A 19,738-nucleotide genomic window follows, 5' to 3' on the forward strand; every position below is an offset into this window, starting at 1 on the left:
GCACCTTTTGGTTTCAAAGATTTCTGTCTTCTGTGTGTCTACAAAACACGAACGTTGTTGGTGAAACATTGAATTACAAATTGAATGATGTTACTCTTGGCAACCCGGATAGGGGTCAGGCGGAGAAGCCAAGACTATAAAACAAACACTCACCCTAGGGATGTGTGGTGTCCTAAATAAATGTATTCTGCAGTGGCCTCTGAGTAACTGCCACAGAACTGTTAACACTCCTGGTCACATGCTGGTCACGTGCTGGTCACATGCTATGCCCATTTACCCTCATTAGTAGATGTGGTGTTTTCACAGGGGGCATCAAGATGAGGACATGGGAAGAGTGTCATTATGCAAAGACGAAATTAGGAATTAGTTTAATGTTTTTTTTTTTTAAATCATCTCATTTTAAAAAGATAGCGTTTTGATTTAAACGTAGCCCCGTGGCACTGCTTCTTCATCCTTCGAGCTTTGACTCTGTTTTCCCAAATCTGAGGGATTTTAAGTAATCCTGGCTTGTTTATCCAGTCCTCTCCCTATTTTTCTCCTTTCATTGATCTTTCTTTTTCTCGTATCTTTATGTGCCAATTACTTCTCCCTCCTTTTTTTTTTCTCCCTTCCTTTCCAGGAGCCCAGCTAAGGGGATGGTTGCTTTCAAGTTGAGGGATCCATCTGGACACTTTTCCCCCTCCCAAAGTGGCTTAAAGTACCTTTTTAAAGCTAAAAATGTCACAGCCTCACAGGAATACTGAAAATGTTACTTTGAGGGTACTCCAATGAATCTCTAAATACTAGTGATCTGAATTCTTTACAGATGAACAGACTAGACACCCTGAGATTAACATTCATATTTAATCTTAAATACTTTTTAGTCATTAGGAAAGATCCAGAATTACTTGGTGGCATTTTACCAGCAAGTTAGTTCCTACTGCTCTCTCTCTCTCTCTCTCTCTCTCTCTCTCTCTGGAAAGAAAAAAGAATTTAAAAGACCCCCAGTTTTTCCCTGATTTGGGGATATATACTTTCTACCACCCATTTCAAATCATGAACTTTCACAATATATTTGCTTCCCATTCTCCAGAGTTTCATTTACCTTCAAACGGAACAATTTCAAACCACAAGTTTTGTTTTGTTTTGTTTTTTCTGATTATCATTAAAAGAATTCAGTGACTTCTATCACAAACATGGCTAAAATAAAAATGCTTACTTGGTAGGTTTTTAGTTGATTCAAGGGGTTTTCAGAAACCAATAATGTATGATTCTCTGTCTGGCACAGTGAGCAATGTGACTTTTTTTTTTTTATCCGCTCAGCCGATGTTTGTATGCTCAGTTAACCAGCCCTTGCATGCTCTGTCTGTTCTAAGGGATGTGGAAATTTAAATACAGTAAATGCTCTATGACAGTGCTGATGTCGTGGAGCCAATTCATTTCCTTGAGTACAAGATCAGTTCACAATTACTTCGGGGCAGTCCATACAGGGCCTCTTAGTTGGCCATTAATTAGGCAATAGGACATGACAGGCAGTATATTTCTGGGCCATTAAACATATCTCTTGAGAGATTTTTTAAAGCAGGAGGCTAAAGGTCAAGTGACTTCAACCACTTGAGAAGTTCACTGCCAGGACTTTTTTATGACTACCAGAAAATTTAAATAGGAATTATTGAAACTAAGACAAACATGAGGATTTTTTAGCGTATACTTAGGAAATGAGGCCAAAACAAAACTTTAAGAAATGAGTTTATACAATGCCGTGTATTGTACTATGGTTTCCCATATATCATGTCATTTAATTTTCCCAATGACCTTGTGATGTGTCCATTATCTGTATTATACAGCTGAGGCATGTGAGGCTCAGAGCAATTTTATGGCTAAAATGCTCGGTGTTATGTTTTGGAATTCTGAAATTAAATATTATTGGATTATAAACTCTTGAATTATCCAGTCTTAAAGCATTGTTCTCCCCAAACCAAACTCCACCTTCTTTTGATGAGAGCAAAGATCTTTTTAGAAAACATGGCTATCCCATAGGCTAGTAGAAAACCACTTCTTTAGACTTCAAGGCTCCTTTTAGTGAGTCTTGCAAAAATTAATAACAGAGTTTATTAAATAATTATTAATCCAATAAGTCCAAGAATAAACATAATGGTAGACATGTTAGGCAAACCATCTGGAAGAAATTTTTGAGCTTCACTGGGCAATATTTGAAATGTGTCTAGAAACTGACCCACCATGCTGAGATTCTTTCTTGATAACATCATCCTATTCAAGTACCTTATTTCATCTCCCCTGGCCCAGACATTTGTCCACATCTGTCTCCTAGGTGTCACCCTCAACTCCACTCTTGCTGTATGTATAGAAACATTCTATTGATTTCTTATTGTGAAATGAATGTGGTCAGCTCTCTTTTGGGGTCAATTGTTTAATTTTCCCTAAGTTATTCCTGACCCCTCACTCAGCACTCGGTATGCCTTGAACTTAGCCACTCAAGTCTAGCAAACTCTCTGGACTTTTTCCTACTCTACTGATTCTCACCTTTACCTGCTTGTTGTTTTCAGTAGAGATACCCAGATAAGCATGTACCTGATTTCATTTTTTATCCCAAGTGCGTGTCATGGTATCAGACATAAATGCTCAATAATTGTTTTCTTTGCTAAATTGATGGATGAATTATTTTACAGATTTAATATTTTCAAACCATAACTAAATATTAATCAGGACAGAATGTTATTTAGTATCTCATTTGATTTTTTTTTTTATCCAGGCTTTTTTTTTTATAGCTTCCCAAACTCACTTTCACTTAAAAAACAAACAAAAGAAACAGCTTATTTTATTCAAATTTCCCCAAATGCATACTCAATATATTGTTTCTAAATGTATATCACCCTTTATATAATGGTTTTATTATTTCATCTTTATTTTTATAGTTTTTTCATCTTGTCTTTATATAGTTCTTCAGCAGAAGCCAGAGTCCTATGTTGCCTAGTTAGGAGCCTCTGACCTACTATTCTGATTAAGTTTCTTCTCAATATTTTTGACCAACATCTGCCTTCTAAATGAAAGGCTTTTGGTCATTTCAATCACTCACTGATAGGGTGAGACTACATCGTTATTCATAACCATATGACCTAATTTAGAATCAGTCTCGGCATCCAAACTTGCATTTCTAATCAAATTTACAATCCGCCTTTGAGCTTCTTCTGGAGTCGTGGTCAGTTTGCCTGTCAACATGTTAATGCCGATACACTAGTGGATGTGAAAAAAAGTCTTAAATACGAAGAGATGAGCATTTTCAATGAAATCCTCAAGACAGGCCACCAAGAAGTCATTCACAAGTACTGAGTCACATTCCCTCAGCTTTTTCTGAGCCCCATCAAAGTTGTAGTTAACATATAAGCATTCAACAAATTCTGTAATTGGGTCTGTGTCTGTATATGTGTAAGACTCCTGCTGAAAGACTTTAATCAGATCTTTTAGCACCTGCTGGCATTTTTGAACATTTTTGTTTGTTGTGACAACTGTAGTCAAATATGTGGACAAATGGTCTGAATTGCATTAAGATAGTGTGACTGGTAAAGGAAGAGATCGATCATGTTATCACACCTTTTGGGGTGGTCAAAGGCAACACATAAAGACCAGTGGATGAGCCATGTTCATTACTGAGGAGACCAAAATTAAGATCTCACAAAATTATCAATGATCTCTTTTAAGCATGTAAGACTTTCCATAGCTGCATCCCAATTCTGCATTAAGATTTCAGAGGCCAGTTTTCTGCCCAAAGCATTTCTGTGTTTGCTGGAACCAATACTCTAAAGAAGTAAAGATGTTCTGCTGCTCCAGAGTAATTCCCACAAATATTTGGAATTCTGCATATTTAGAATGTATCTAAATATTCTTGCCATGCTTGTCCATCAGTTGGTCAAGCAGCATTTGACCATCTCTGGTTGATGGCATTTGCCTTGTAGTTTCTGGATCTTCCAACATCTTCAAAATCGGTTTAGTTTCTCCCTGAAGCTGTTTCAGCTGTGCTACAACTGTGGTCCTTTTCTTCTGTCAAAGCATGTGGAATATCATCAGAAGAAAGATTTTTGTATACATCCATAGCAAAGTCTGTCATGTTGGTAACATTAAGAAGATCCTATTTCCTTTGTAATAATTCTTTTTCTTTATTTATCTCTCCCATGGACAGAAACTTGAGCAACAGAAAGACTAGATGTGGATCCAAAAAGTGTGCAATGCAAGTAGTCAAGTTGTACTCTGCCCTCTTGCCAAGGAAAAAGCCACTTTCACTTTTAATACACCCAGAGCATTAAATATATTTTCTTTGCCTTCATGAGAAGTTTCTTCTGTCAGCTTCCATGACGCACCACTCACCTCATTTTTCTTCTGTCAAATGACTTCATTCATTCATTTATTCATGTTTATTGGGGATCAGCTATGCGTCTTCTACTTTTTATGTTATCAAGATTCTACTTTTATCAGGATTCAGTAGCTTTATACTTGGTTAAAATTGTTTCCAGATTCTGACCCTACATTATTGCTCAGTCTGTTTTCAAAATTGTACGATTTTGTTGCGTGTATGTGTGTGTGTGTGTGTGTGTGTGTATGTGTACCTCTGGATATACTCCAGGTCAGAATTGAGTGAGTCAAAAGTTGTTATGCAAAAGACATTTGAAACCAAAAGAATGTCCTTTGGTCACCGTCTTGGTCAAACTCGTAAGAAATCCACATGGTTTTCTTTTGTCTCCACTGGCTAAAATCAGAGGAAATCCCCGTACATTTTTTTTTCCATTTAAATCTAGGCCAGTTCGATTAAACAACAATCAAGGCTTTCTTGAGTGTCAAGAGGGGGTTGCAACATTGAAGGGAAGGGAATAGCTATTGCCATAGGATATGAGCTTGTGAAGATGTGTGCAACCTTACACGTGCTGACAGCCTTCCTGTGGAACCAAGAGGGGTGCTTGCCTGAGAGAGGAGCCAGCCTAAAGAGAAAACCCCATGAGAGGTAGGGAAAAGCAGGCTGACTTCTGATGTCATCCTTCAAACTTCTGGATCCAATTTTGTTCCCAAACCAGTTCTTTTATTCTTTTTATTACTCATGAAAACCAACAACCATTCTTTTTACATCTTTTCTTAAATCAGTTGGGCGTTTAAATTTTGTTTCATTTTTTTTTTTGTCATTTGAAGCCAGTAGAATAAAGATAAGATTCATAAAATTCTGGGTGTAGGGGCTCCTGGGTGGCTCAGTCAGTTAAGCGTATGACTTCAGCCCAGGTCATGATCTCACAGTTCGTGAGTTCAAGCCCCATGTCAGGCTCTGTGCTGACAGCTCAGAGCCAAGAGCCTGTTTCAGATTCTGTGTCTCCCTCTCTCTCTGCCCCTTCCGTGCTCACACTTTGTCTATCTCTCTCTCTCAAAAATAAACATTGAAAAATTTTAAAAAAATAAATTACTTTCTCCAAAGTCTATACTTGAAATATTGACCCAGTGCTCAGATTTATTCTGTAAGAAAAAAATCCTCTTTTTGCAAGGACTGTTCATATGTTGGGTCACTCATATTTTGGACTCTCTGCCCAAATTTGCAATTATTTCCATTCCAGTAGGTCCCAGAGAAGTACAAATAATGAAACTGGTGAGGAAGGAAGTATTTTCAAAATTCAGTATTATTCTGAATAGTGATGTTGTCAGGAGAGTGATATAAATGATCACAAATATGTGGAACCAAATAAGGCTAGCTCTCCATATATAAATTTATGGTAGAAGCAGATTTCTAACCATTTCCTCAGAGTTCTTTCATAAGGTGGATTAGATAGAATGTTTACCACATGACTTTTTCATGGTTTCACTGGTAAGGAAGATTTTCAGCCGTCAAGTTATGGTGTCATGTAAAAAATTTACTCAATGAAGTCTTCTTGTGGAAATCTCAAGCAAAATAGTCTTTACTGAGGAACTGTTTGAGTGCTACTTCCTGTTGAAATGGAGTTCCGTGGAAAGCATGCATTTCGAGGTCCACCATTGAGGCCAAACTTCAAGGTGTATTTTGTTCATCTTTTCTAGGCATCTGACGTCTGCACAAATATTAAGCTTTTATCCTTAGAATGCTTTTTCAGGTCATTTCCAGGAAGACCTGATCTGCTATATTACTGCAGATGGCTGTCTCTAATACACCAATAGTTATTAAAGGCTCAAATCATGGGTTCTTAGATTTTCTCCACATTTTTTCCTTTTTTTATTTGTAAAAGGCTTCTATAGGAATTACTGTACATGCACAAAAAGGCCCCATTTAGAAAATAGTTTGTGAATCCCCATTCTGTACAGTAATGGTCCATATAACTGTATTAAGTCAGCACCTTTAATAGGGAGAGTGCCTTTTTAGTTTGTGAGAAATCTGCCCCTGCTGAGATTTGAACCAGGTACCCTTGGATCTAAAAGCATGTGCTTTACTCTTTAGATAAAGTGAAATCTTCTTAAAAGTGGGGGGAGGAGGAGAGAGATGGGAGTTCTCTTTGACTTTGGAGCCATTTCTTTGACAATTTTATTTTTCTTTCTGAGTTACTTTCTCAGTCTCTTCCCTCCATCCTTTGTTTTATCTGTTCTGGGGTCTTTTTTTTTTTTTTTTTTTTTGATCGTTTGGCTGGTGTTGACCTTTAAAAATATGAATATGACCCTCTGAATCTAAGACCCACATTTAATATCTAATGAAAGCAATGTTGTTAAACCAAATAATCTTATACATGCCGGGTCCTAGACTTGGGCTACAGAATCTCTAATATTCTCCCACCTCTAAGAATTCGTGAGTGTAAGTTATTTGTGTCAAGTTAAAAATGGAAACTTTTTTTCCCCTGTGGAAGAAAAATGATCATGTGGTCCTTTGAATTTGCTACTTTCTGTGTATTGCCTGATGGTGGTCATTTTACCAACAAGGCTTCTGGAATCCTCTTCTTACAAATATATTTTAGTAATAAAAGAAAAGTTTGATTTTCTATATTTCCTAAGTGTCATTATATATGCAACTAGCCAAAGTCTAGTGTCATGTAACATTCCTTCATCCCTTGCAAATCTCATCATATTCAATAAGGTTTAATGAGAGCATTATAGATACTTGTGAGCTCTGAGAAGATGAGCTTGTTTTATTCTCAAAACAAAATTGTGTTCCAAGTGCTTTTTAAAGTAAAATAGAGTGTGGGGATTTCTAATAAACAGATCAGATGGGATAATAGGCTGTAATAAAGTAACCGAAGTGATGTTTCCTCTTCCTTTGTCATAGCAGAGTTCCACTTAGATTACCATAGCCACAGGAAACCAAGGTTTAGATTCTTAGTTGCCATTGTTGCATCATTAAACACTTCTTAAATGCTCACAAAATGCCAGGTGCTCTATGGAACATATAAAGACTAGGTCTTGCATAGTTTATTCAAGGATGACATTGGACACATTGTAATTACTCCCACCGGAGCCATATGTATAACAAAAAAGGATTTGGGTACAAGAAAGAAAATTTAGCAAGGCATATTTTCTTTTTGTTGCCATGCCAGCCCTAACTGCTCACTCATAACTCTCTGAGGTCAAACTGGCAACAATCCAGATCTGGGTTTGGTAATTTATTCAAGGTCAGAATATGGTAAAATTTGTTATTTAATAGGATCTTCGAAAAAAACAGTGAAACTTGGGTCGATTCTTTCTTGGATAGTCAACTGCAGTCCAGCCCTAAATTCTTGGAGTCACCCTGTATTTGTCCTAGAATAAAGTCCCAAGCAATAGCTAGGACCTTGATGTTCAAAGTTGACCCAAAATCAGGCTGAGCCCATTGGAAAGTTTTGTATTAGAGATTAGTACCAGTTCTAGTACACTAGATTGGGAGACAAAATATAAAAAGAAATGTTGTTTAATTACCCAGAGTCTCTTTAGTGTCAGACCCAGTTGACTGCACAACACATATAAGAATGACAAATGGTCAGAGAAGTGCTTGCAATATAAAAATCACTCAATGAATATTTGTGAAAGAAAGGAATTTCTAAGAATTGTGGTAAGAAAATATCAGTCATGATCCCTTGCCACAAGAAAATGAAATTAAAGTTTGTAAACCAATTAGATTGGTAATTGTGAGGTGCGGGATCTGAATTTCTAGTTTTCCGACCTCACCTTTTACATGCTATTAAATGTCAAAAATAATTTTTCTTTCAGGGTCAACATGGACATCATTAAGTTTTAGGGGCAATAAGAAGGTTTCACTTAACACCACCCCCCGCCCCCCACCACCAAGTGATTTCTTCCCTCTCAACTGTTTTCTAAAAGCAAAAAAAAAAAAAAAAAAAAAAAAAAAAAAAGGAGCGAGTTCACAATTTCAGTAATAAAAGGTTTCAATGCTTTATTTCAATAATTGGAAAAGTTAGGATGAAAAGGTTTGCCAGAAAGGTTTCTTTCTTGTTTCTCTGGGACCTGGATATTAGAAAGTAGGAGGGCACTGGATACCTAAAGGAAATAAAATAAATATCATGGAAATGTTTTAAGACTATAGAAAGGAAACATTAAATTTTACACTTCTTGCTTCTGCTTGAAAAAGAAGATGTGAAAGTTGTGTATGGCTATTTCAAACAATCATGAGCACACCAGTTAAGAATTTTGTCATTTTTTATATGAGTGCATTTGCCTGTTTTGTAGCATATCAAGGAGCACAATTTTCTCCAGGCAGGGGTTACTATTTCCCCAAATATGACTAATGTGATCAATACCTTTTTTGTCCCCCACCTTAAATTCTTTATTAAGGAAGCATAATTATCAGTAAACGTGGTCTATGGAAAGATATGGAGATGTGAAATTGCACTTAAAGGTGTATGAATGATTGCCTTCCACTGTATATTCCTTTGATTAATCGGCCTGTCATCTCCTGCAGCGTAACTAGCACCTTGAAAGAGGGAGGATCCACAGGGTGCAGCCAGAATTCAACTCTGCCTTCCTTCTCCCTACTCCTTCCACTCCCTTCCATCCTCACCTTAATCTTTCAAACCTCTTCTCCAGCCTTGTTCTTCTCTGCTCCTTGGATGAAATTTCAAGCAAGTACCATTACTTTCCCTGGACATCCTTAGGTAGTAAGTCCTCTAGTCAGTTTCGGTAAAATCAAGGACTCACAGGCATTATGAAAAGGTCCCATTCATGGTAACATTAAATATGACATGAATTTCACATAAAGTCAAAGTTCTTTCTCCTTGCCAGCTTGGTATTGCTTTAGGCATCGGGCAAGAAGAGGAAGAACATGGCCAGCTCCGTCTTTGTTACTTATCCCTAACACCTCCCTCCTGTATCTGCTCCTCTTGCTAGCTGAGGTTTCTAATCCTTCTTACAGATGGAGTGAGGAAAAGGAGAAGCTAGACATAGTAAAGATCTTATTTGACAATATTAACTTAATCCAACGATGTTGTTCTTAGGAAGGACACCCTAGATTCCTAATTCTGATTCTCCCAGAGCGTAATTTTATGGATTATTTCGAGAATACCTTGTTGAGATGCTCTGGTTGCAATGATCTCATATGGTGAGGTTTCCATTTGGCTAGCTGCTAACAACTGCCATCCTCAGAGCGTGGGCGGTCCATGGCACACAGACTCTCACTGAAGAGGCTCTGCTGTCATGCCAGGCATCTCACTTGGGAAAGTCCTTTTCAGGCTGGCTTGAGTCTGACTCCCTTTCACATGGTCCACATTTGGCCCATGGGAAACTTGTGCCTTCGTTTCTGCCAAATGAAGACGGAAATTGCCATTTCTCTCAATGTCATCATGTGTCTTTGCTCACCAGCTGCACAGATATTTCCAGTCATAGACTTTAGCTTTTTACTTTCCCATGTGCAGGTCAAATGCCATCTGATACAAGAAGACACATTGTTAGCTCTATGGAAGTGGTCCCTTCTATCCCGATCCCTTCTTTATGGGCAAGGGAAAATTCAATAATTTTCCCCAGAGAAATTCTTTCTCCAGAAACAGTCATTTTTCTTGGCCTCTCCAACCTGTAAATATCCTCAAGGACAGTGTTAAATTCAGAATCAGAAGATGGGTTCTTCACCACCTTCTTTTGTAGGTCTTGCGTGGTCTAGTCCCCCATTCTGGAGTTCTCAGCATGCATAATGTTTATTCTCTACTTTTGGGGTCTCAGCTAAAGCTAAGAAAGAAAGATTTTTACTTTAACATCCTTTTCTGATGGTTGGTAATTAACTTGCCCTTCTTTTCTTACTGGAGACATCCATCTACTACAAAACTGTAGCTCCTGCCTCTCTGAGCTTAGAAACATCTAGGGGAAAGGACAAGGCCAATTAGGTGAGGAAATGTTACCAAATATACTCCACCTCCATTTATTCATATTTACAGATGAAGACTCTCCTCCATTGAGATGATATTAAACCACATTGTTTGTTCTTCATCCAATTTCACATAAATTCATAGACAAAGACCATGCCCATCTCCAGCCCTGGGTTTCTGTGTCTGATCTTTGCCCAGGCAGAGGTCATGCCTTGTGTCTGGCCTAAGTGTGAGTACACAATACACAACAGTATATTGCCCTATATTCTTAATCTCTAACTAAACCATATACTGTGGGACAGTAGTGGTGCCTCACTTCTCCTTTTGGTTAATTTAACCCAATTGGAACTTTGCTTGTTATCTCTTCTGCTTCCACCAGGGAACATTAGTTGTACAATAATTAATTGCTACAAATTCATACTTTAATCCATTCAACAATCCTTTAATTTCATTTCTGAGGAATGTTAGTGACTTATAGATAAATAAAAAGAAACAACACAACTACAAAAATTTAATGTAGTATATAACCTATAGAGTGTTTTTAATATATTCAAGGGAAAATGCTGTGAATATTAAAAGGAAAGAGATTCACTTTAGTTGAGAGTGGTGAGACCCTAGGGAGGACTTCTGAGAAGGAATTTTATTTCATTGGGGCCTTGAAAATAAAGCAGCAGATTGCAATGGATGTGTTATGCAGGATTGAGAAAACAGCATGGATACAGTTAAAATATTGGGGCTTGTTTTCAGTAAAATCTTCTCATTGTATGTCATATACAAAGGGAAAAATCTAAAAAGGAAGACTTCTGCCAGACTTGGGAGAACCATAAATGTCAACGTCAGAGAGACTGGACTTTATTCAATCAGGAGAGTGTATGAAGGATGGTGTTGAAATTTCTGAGGAAGAGAATTAATTGGGGCAGTCATTTAACAAGGTTAAATTGGTAGCAGAAAAAAAAAACCTAATAAGTAGAACGCCTGGAAATGGAAAACAGAAAGTGAACATGAATTTATGACAAGGATCTAATCAAGAAGCAATGGATTCATGAATGAGGGAGTATGGTGGGAAGGAACGAGGGAATATGGGAGCTCTGTCCGTGGTAGAATGAACAAGACCTGACTACTGACTGGACGTGAGATTAGAAAAGAAGAGTAGTCAGTATGACTTCAGGGCTTATAGTATGACCTATAGTAATCAGTATGACTTCAGGGCTTAATTGCCAGAGGTGAAATTAAGGAAAATTCAGGAGAAAACCTTCCAGTACAAGAAACAGTTGATAACAGGGGCACCTGGCTGGCTCATTCAGAAGAAGAGAATGCGACTCTTGATCTCGGGGTTGTGGGTCTGAGCCCCATGTTTTGTTTTGTTTTGTTTTTTTAATTTTAGTTGGTAGCGTACAGTGCAGTGTAGGTTTCAGGAGTAGAATTCTGTGATTCATCCCTTTACATACAACACTCAGTGCTTATCACAACAAGTGCCCTCCTTAATGCCAATCACCCAGTTAGCCCATCCCTTGCCCACCTCTCTCCATCAACACTCAGTTTGTTCTCTATCATTAAGAATCTTTTGTGGTTTGGGGTGCCTGGGTGGCTCAGTCAGTTGGGCGTCCGACTTCGGCTCAGGTCATGATCTTATGGTCCGTGAGTTCAAGCCCCGCGTCGGGCTATGTGCTGACAGCTCAGAGCCTGGAGCCTGCTTCAGATTCTGTGTTTCCCTGTCTCTCTGACCCTCTCCCATTCATGCTCTGTCTCTCTCTGTCTCAAAAATAAATAAACATTAAAAAAATTTTTTTTAAAAAGAATCTTTTGTGGTTTGTTTCCCTCTCTTTTCTTTCCCCCCTCCTTCCCATATGTTCCTCTGTTTTGTTTCTTAGGTTCCACATAGGAGTGAAATCATATGGTGTCTTTCTCTGACTGACTTATTTCACTTAGCATACTATCTTCTAGCTCCATCCACATTGTTGCAAATAGCAAGATTTCATTCTTTTTGATGGCTGAATAAAACTCCATCTTTTTTTAATCCATTCATTAGTTGATGGCTATTTGTTGAGCCCCATGTTGGGTGTAGAGATTACTTAAAAAAAGAACTGATGACATAAAGTCAAGTGTTATATGACTTTCAGAGAGCAGAGCAATCAGATGTTGGAATAGTTGAAGAAAGACTTCATTGGAAGCTTTGAAAATTGAACAAGAATTCCTAGTGAAAATGTGAGATAAAATGAAGAAGTGCATGAAGGACTCTGCCTCCTTCCAATTTGTCATTAGATTTTCTAATAAAAATGTGTTACAACAGATTATTCTGTCCTTTAGATAGTACCCAAGTTGATCAAGGATAGAAATAATAGATTTAGATTCACTTAAGATGATATTTAAGGTAGCTCAGTCTTGGAAGGAACAGACTTCTTTTAATCTCATTTTTTTCTTCTTCAATTTATTTTTTAAGTTAACAAACAGTAAGTTTCACTATTTTTGGTGAACAGTTCTAAGAGTATTGAAAAATTCAGAAAGTCAGGTAGCCACCACTAAAATCAATATATAGAATGTTTTCATTCATCCCAAAATATGTTCTCTTGCTGTCCCTTTGTAGCCAGCCCCTTCCCCTACATTTAACCCTTTTGCCACCACAGATCTGTTCTCTTTCCCTACAGTTTTTCCTTTTCCAGAAAGTTGTTGTAGGGAACACAATTTTAAGATGGCATTTAACCCTGACCATAACAACTCCCATAATTATGCTACATGATATGGGTGGGTCTAACATAATCACATAGGTTCTTTAAAAGCAGAGAATTTTTGCCAGCTGATAACAGAAAAGGAATCAGAGATTTGAAGCAGAGATTTGAAGCCTCCTCTGATAAAGATGGCCATATGGACAGAACCTGAACATGGCCGCTAGAAGTTGAAAGCAATCCCTGATGGACAGGCAGCAGGGAAATAAGCACCTGAGTACTACAATCATTAGGACTTGAATTCTGCCAACAATTTGAATGAGCTTGGAAGTTGCTTCTTCCCTTGAACCTCTAGGTAAAAGCCCAGCCCAACTGATACCTTGAGTATCAGCCTGATCTGACTGCTGATATACAGAAGCGTGACCTAATAAAGGGAGGCTGTTTTAAGCTGCTGAGTTTGTGGTAATTTGTTATGCAGAGATAGAAACTTAATTGTCATATAAATGAAATAATAGAAGGTGTAGCCTTTTACAACTGGCTTCTTTCACTCAACATGTTGCATTTGAGATTCATTCATTTTGTTATAGGGATCACTGAGTTCCACTGAATGGATTATCTCAATTTGTTTATCCATTTGCAACCTGGAGGACATTCGGGTTGCTTCTAGTTTTTGAGGATCTGAGAAAGTTTGCTCCAATCATTAGCACACAGGTTTTGTGTGAAAATATGTTTTCGTTTCTCTTGTGTAGCTATCTATGAATGGGATCTCTGCATTGCATCATAAATATATGTTAAAATTTTTAGCAACAAACTTTTCTGAAATGGTTGTTCCATTTGCCTTTCAACCAGCAATATGTAGGAGTCCCAGTAGGTATTGAGGTATTTAGCCATGCCAATAGGTGTATAGGAATATATCATTTTGAATGTGATTTTAAATACTTTTACCACAAACATTAGAGTTTCTGCACAAATTATCATTTTAATAAAATTGTGATGCAAATATAATAAGGTCTTAGCATCTTCAGTGGTAAGTCACATTCTGAAAATATGTTATCGGTAAAGACCAAAGTTTTTCAGATAGTAGTTTTCCACTAAGATACAAGGGAAGTGACTTGACCTGAGATTATCAACATTTAGCGATAATCAGCTACTGACTATGTTCCAGGCATGATGCTAGGTGCTAGAGATAAAAGATGAGTAATACATGCCCCGCCCTCAAGAAGCCCATGCTATCTGAGGAAACAGACACATAATGTGTAATTATAATATAGTCTAGTAGTTGTCATGATTCATATATTATTAGGTCAGTCCTACTAGGTCACAGGTGAGGGAGCAGTGAATTTCACTTGAGGAAGCAGGCTAGTGAGGCGATAAAATTGGACTGTAGGTATACAATGCCTGAGACTGAAGACTTACTAGTAGTCAATATTAGCAGTGAAGATTTACATGATTTACATGAAGATTTACAGTTGTGTGCAATCGGAGTCACTTTGAACAAAGTTTAAGAATTGAGAGATGTTTTCTCTCAAATTCTTTCAGATTTTTGGAATCTTCCCAAATAACTGTGTTGGATGTATAATTAAGGATACTATATAACATGATTTTGTGGATTCCCACAGAAGAGATTCTCATTCTCACAGATGCATGTTCATCTGGGCAAGTATGAAAAAATTCAGTGCTTTGGATTTTTGTTTGAGGGTCACCAATAAACATATTAAACAGGATTTGTTGGCGGAATCTTTCTCACTTTGATGTTGTCTTTGTTTTGAAGTTAGTCAATCATTTATGCAGTGTGTGTTTGTGTGTGTGTGTGTGTGTGTGTGTATCAGTAAAACAGTTAGATGGGAATCATTAGAAATAAGGCTTCACGAAGGCCAACCAGGCCAACCATGTGCTTGTAAGTGGCTACCTCTGCTAGTGATACGATCTTTGAATTTCATATTCAAGATTAATTTATCTAGCGGTGCTTGGGTGACTCAGTCAGTTGAGCAACTGACTCTTGATTTCAGCTCAGGTCATGATCCCAGGGTCATGAGATTGAGCTCCGCATCTGCTAGGCGTGGAGCTTGCTTAAGATTTTCTCTCTCTCTCTCTCTCTCTTTCTCTGTCTCTCTCTCTGCTCTTCTCCCCACTTGCATGTATGCTCTCTCTCTAAAATAAAAACTAAAAAAGAATTAAAAAAGAATAATTTACCTGTATTGTAACATGGATAGTACAGTGTATGTTAAAGGCAATAAAAGGGGCATTTGTAGTTCTGTTTTTCTAGTACAGCCAGTATCTCCCATATCCACGGCCAAAGCCCATGTGGCAGGACTATACGTGCGAAGATAAACTGAGAGGAAACAAACTGGTGTCAAACAAATTAGGGATTGCACATAATTGAGTAAATGTAGGGTTAATGATCCAATCATTGTAAAATCGTTGTAAAAAACATTTCTCACACACGACGCCTGAGTTCTAACGAAACCATTTGGACACTGTGAGTTTTATTTGATTTTACATTTCAGAAGAGTTTTCACTGAGGTAACATTTACTTTTGAGGTATGTAATCTAGGCTCAGCAGGTTGTAATGCTAGAGCCTTTGATGTTCGCCAAGTTTGTTTATGAACTGTGTCAGAGAAGGCAATCCAATATCTTTCACAAAAATTCGGAAACAAACACAGGTCCTCTTTTTCTATTCTATTCCTAATAGTGTCCTTACTGCCCGAATGCGACCACAGATCTGTTAGAAATGGAAACAAAATTGTCTCTGTGCGCCAGAGAGAATGTGATTGGTGATATCAAAAGCCGGTGCATTTTAGATGATTGTAAAATGTGCTGTTACGGGTGCCATAGCCTCAAGCATCGCTAAAGCTGCCCGAAGCAACACATAGGCACCGAGTCTACAGAATATGAGTGATTTGTGCGCATCGTCATATTTTGAAAACATTAAATATGTTTTCCTTTGTTTGTGTTTGACTTTTTGCAACCTGTCAGCTTGAGCTAGGGTTTGTGAGGGCTACTGAGACACCATATTGCAGATTTTGAGAGCTCTGCCTTTGATGGCTTGTAATAAACCACATAGGATATTCCCATTGGGGGGAAAGAAGTTGTAAACTGTCAGGGATATTACAATTTACATGATTTGGAGCTTGGGGATCTCTTGTTTAGATTTTTAACTCCAGCTAATCACAGATTTTTCTGTTTTGGAAACAGCGATTTGAATGTAAACCAACTCAAAAAAGCACAATAAGACAATTTCAACAAGCTAATTAATTTCCTTAAAAAAGAAAGAAATTTCACATGTTCTGAATTTTTTTTTTTTTTTGGAGGATGGCTCCAGAACATAAACTTCATTTACGGAATCATTCAAAACCAGTTTTACTGGTAAACAAACATAAGGTAGAACTCAAGTGCCTGTGTCTAAGGATGACATCTAGCCAGGTAGCACTGTGAAAATATATTAACACTCATTCAGAAGAAGCAATTAGGAAGTGTCAGATAAAAACGCTAAAAATAAAAATAAATTAAAAGAAACACTTTTACACAGACGGGAAAAGGATTTTCATTTTCATAAAACTATTAATTTAGAATTTTAAATGAAATATTTATCATCTCTCTTATGTTCAAAGCAGACAGAATAATAGCAGATCTCAAGCTTTGTTTAATTTGTTTTTCCTTCCAAACAAAAATATTCTCCTTGACTTTTCTACAAATGCCACCATCTTGTCGGAATTATTTTCAAAGGGAGATGTATGGTAAATAAACCAGATGCATAATCCATTTGGTATCTGTAAAAGTAAATGTTACCTGTCTATAAATAAATACTCCTTGAATTTATATTAACAGAAGTAGAAATGTTTACTTGTGGACGTTTAAAAAGAATATCTATTGATCTAATTTCAAAAAATCTTTGGGGGCACTTAGGTAGCTCAGTAGGTGAAGCGTCCAACTTCGGCTTAGGTCGTGATCTCAGGGTTCCTGAGTTCAAGCCCTGCATTGGGTTCCGTGATGACGATGCGGAGCCTGCTTGGGATTCCTTCTCTTTCCCTCTCTCTCTCTGCCACATCCCCGAGTGCACTAGTGTGTGTATTCTCTCTCTCAAAATAAGTAAATAAACTTAAAAAAATGCCTATAAAAATATTTGTACATGTCTTTTGTTCAATTTATGAACAGGCTATATTGTGTTTAAACGAAGTGTTAGCCATCACTGTTGAGATGGGAAACCTTTTACTACTCATTAGTTTAACAAGTATTTTCAAGGACCAGAGTCAACCATTTTCCCCATCCCACTGTTACTCTTCCATTGAGCGGCGCCATCATTTCTCACCTGAGACATTGCAGTAGGCTCTCAGTAGATCTCCCTGATTCTGCCCTTGTATTAGTGATCTCATGGCTCTTTTCTGTGTCAAATCTCCCGGTCATTTCCCATTGCACTAAGAGTAAAAGCCAAAGCCCTTGATTGGCCTCAAGACTCTAAATTATCTGTTCCCATCTTCTACCCCCACTTTTCCTCTCTGATTGCATCTCCCACCTCTTTCCCCCCTGGCTCATGCTGTTTCAGAGGCTTAACAAATTAAACCATTCCCAGAAAACTCCAGGTGCACTTCTGCTTCAGGATATTTGCATTGCTGTTTCCTCTGCTTAGAAAGCTCTTCCCAGCTATCTACAAGACTCACTCTCTTGCTTCCTTCACGTTTTGACTCAAATGTCACTTTCTCAATGAGGACTTCCTTGCCCATCCTGATAGTGGCACCTTCGCACTCCCCACAAATGTACACATCCTATCTGTCTTGCTCTGCTTGATTATTTATCTTCTTTAATGCTTAACCACTATCTAATAGACTATCTATTTTACTTATTAATCTTATGTATTGTGGGTGTCTCTCACTAGAATATAAAATTCATGAGGGCAATTACCATTGCTTTATTTATTTATCCCTAGCATCTGGAACAGTTCCTGACACAAAATATGATACTCTGGGCAGGACGTATTGCAAGTGTTAGGGTCCAAGAAGTGATAAGTTCTGCTCTCATGACAAGAACTTTCTAATAAGAAAAACGGATAATAAACAGGTAAATTAGATAGCATCAGATTAGGTATAGGTGCTACAAAGAATAAATATTGCCATTAAACAGCAAGGCTTTATTTCTCAAATGTGGTTAGTCGGCATGTGGCTTTTAAAGAACATAAGATAGTTACTTACTATATACCTGGGGACACTAATATGAAGCAACACATAATATGAAGCATTCACTAATATGAAGCAACACATAATAAAAGATGGCACTTCAGTAAGGAGATACAAACTACAATGTGAATCATAATAATCAGCACTGGTGAACGTGGAGGAGTGATGACTGGAAACCGTCTGGGCAAAGTGAGAATGAGCACTGTATGCGAAAAGAATAAGGAAGATTGATGACTGGGGTTTTGTAGTATGGAGAGGGGAGCTCGGGATGTAGAACGCTTGCTTTGAAGGCTGGACAAATGAGGTTAGGACCCATCTGCTGGAAACCATGGGAGCCATGCTTGATTCTTCCATTTTCTTTCGTTTTTCTTTCATTACCTTCAGTTTATCAACAAGGCATGTGAACTCTGCCTCCAAAAAATATCCTGAAGCATCCACCATTCCAGCTACTACCTTACCCAGTTCACACCATTTTCTTGCCAGGACTATGAGAATTCAAACCATTCTCTCTGTTTCCACTCTTTGACCCCCTGCATTCCATTTTCCATGCAAGGTGTGTTCAAAACATTTCAGTAACTTCATTTTGAACTTAGAATGAAATTCAAACTCCTTACCATGTTCTAGAAGACCTGTGTAATCTAACATGACCACCTATCTTGTGCAAGAACTCCTCAGTCTCTCCATGCTCCAGTCATGTCTTCTTTATGTTTCTCATTTTCTAGATAGTATGTGGGGTTGATAGGCTTTAGGACCTTATCTTTTGGTATGCTTAAATATTTTTCGCTATCTTCACATAGCTTTCTCCTTCTCATTATGTGAGATTTACCTTAAATATGAAGTCCGTATGGAAGCACTCCCTGACCATCTTATCTAAGGGGTGCCTGTGTGGCTAGGTCAGTTGAGCATCCGACTTGGACTGAAGTCATGATCTCACAGGTCATGGGTTCAGGCCTGTGTCGGGCTCTGTGCTGACAGCTCGAGCCTGGAGCCTGCTTCAGATTCTGTGTTTCCCTCTCTCTCTCTCTCTCTGTCCTTTCCCTGCTCGAGCTCTCTCTCTCTCTCTCAAAATAAATAAAAATTTTAAAAAATTTAAAAAAATATATCACCCCTTGCGTGTCTGGGGGGCTCAGTTGGTTAACTGACTGACTTGGCTCAGGTCATAATCTCACAGTTCAAGAGTTCAAGCCCGCATCTGACTTGCTGTCAGTGCAGAGCCTGCTTCAGATCCTCTTTCTCCCTCTGTCTCTGCTCCTCTCCCACTTGCACTCACTCTCTTGCTCTCTCAAAATAAATAAACATTTAAAAAATAAAATAAAATAAAAAATATCACCCCTATCATTCTCTATAACATTACTCATTTGCATTTTCTCCTTCATTTTTAATCATTATGTGAAATACTTTATGTATTTGTTTACCTATTTATTATTTGTCTACTTCTACCAGGATGTAAGCTCTGTGAGAACACAGATTCTGTTTGTCTTGTTCCTCACCGTGTTTCTCGAGCCTAAAAACCATTTTTGTAAGCATTCCTGAGATGTAGAAGGTAGAAAATAAGTTCAATTGAATGAATGAAAATAATTAACCATTGAAACCTTTTAATCTATTTATATGAAATGGAAAAAAAAAGTGT

General features: G+C 37.8%; 1 pseudogene; it reads right to left on the reverse strand.

The window, feature by feature from the left end:
* Nucleotides 1–2,923: 2,923 nt before the first annotated feature.
* LOC115522822 overlaps nucleotides 2,924–19,738 on the reverse strand; it is a 48,388-nt pseudogene continuing 31,573 nt past the window's right edge.

This window comes from Lynx canadensis, chromosome C2 (genome assembly GCF_007474595.2).
Source record: "Lynx canadensis isolate LIC74 chromosome C2, mLynCan4.pri.v2, whole genome shotgun sequence".
NCBI classification, from domain to species: domain Eukaryota; kingdom Metazoa; phylum Chordata; class Mammalia; order Carnivora; family Felidae; genus Lynx; species Lynx canadensis.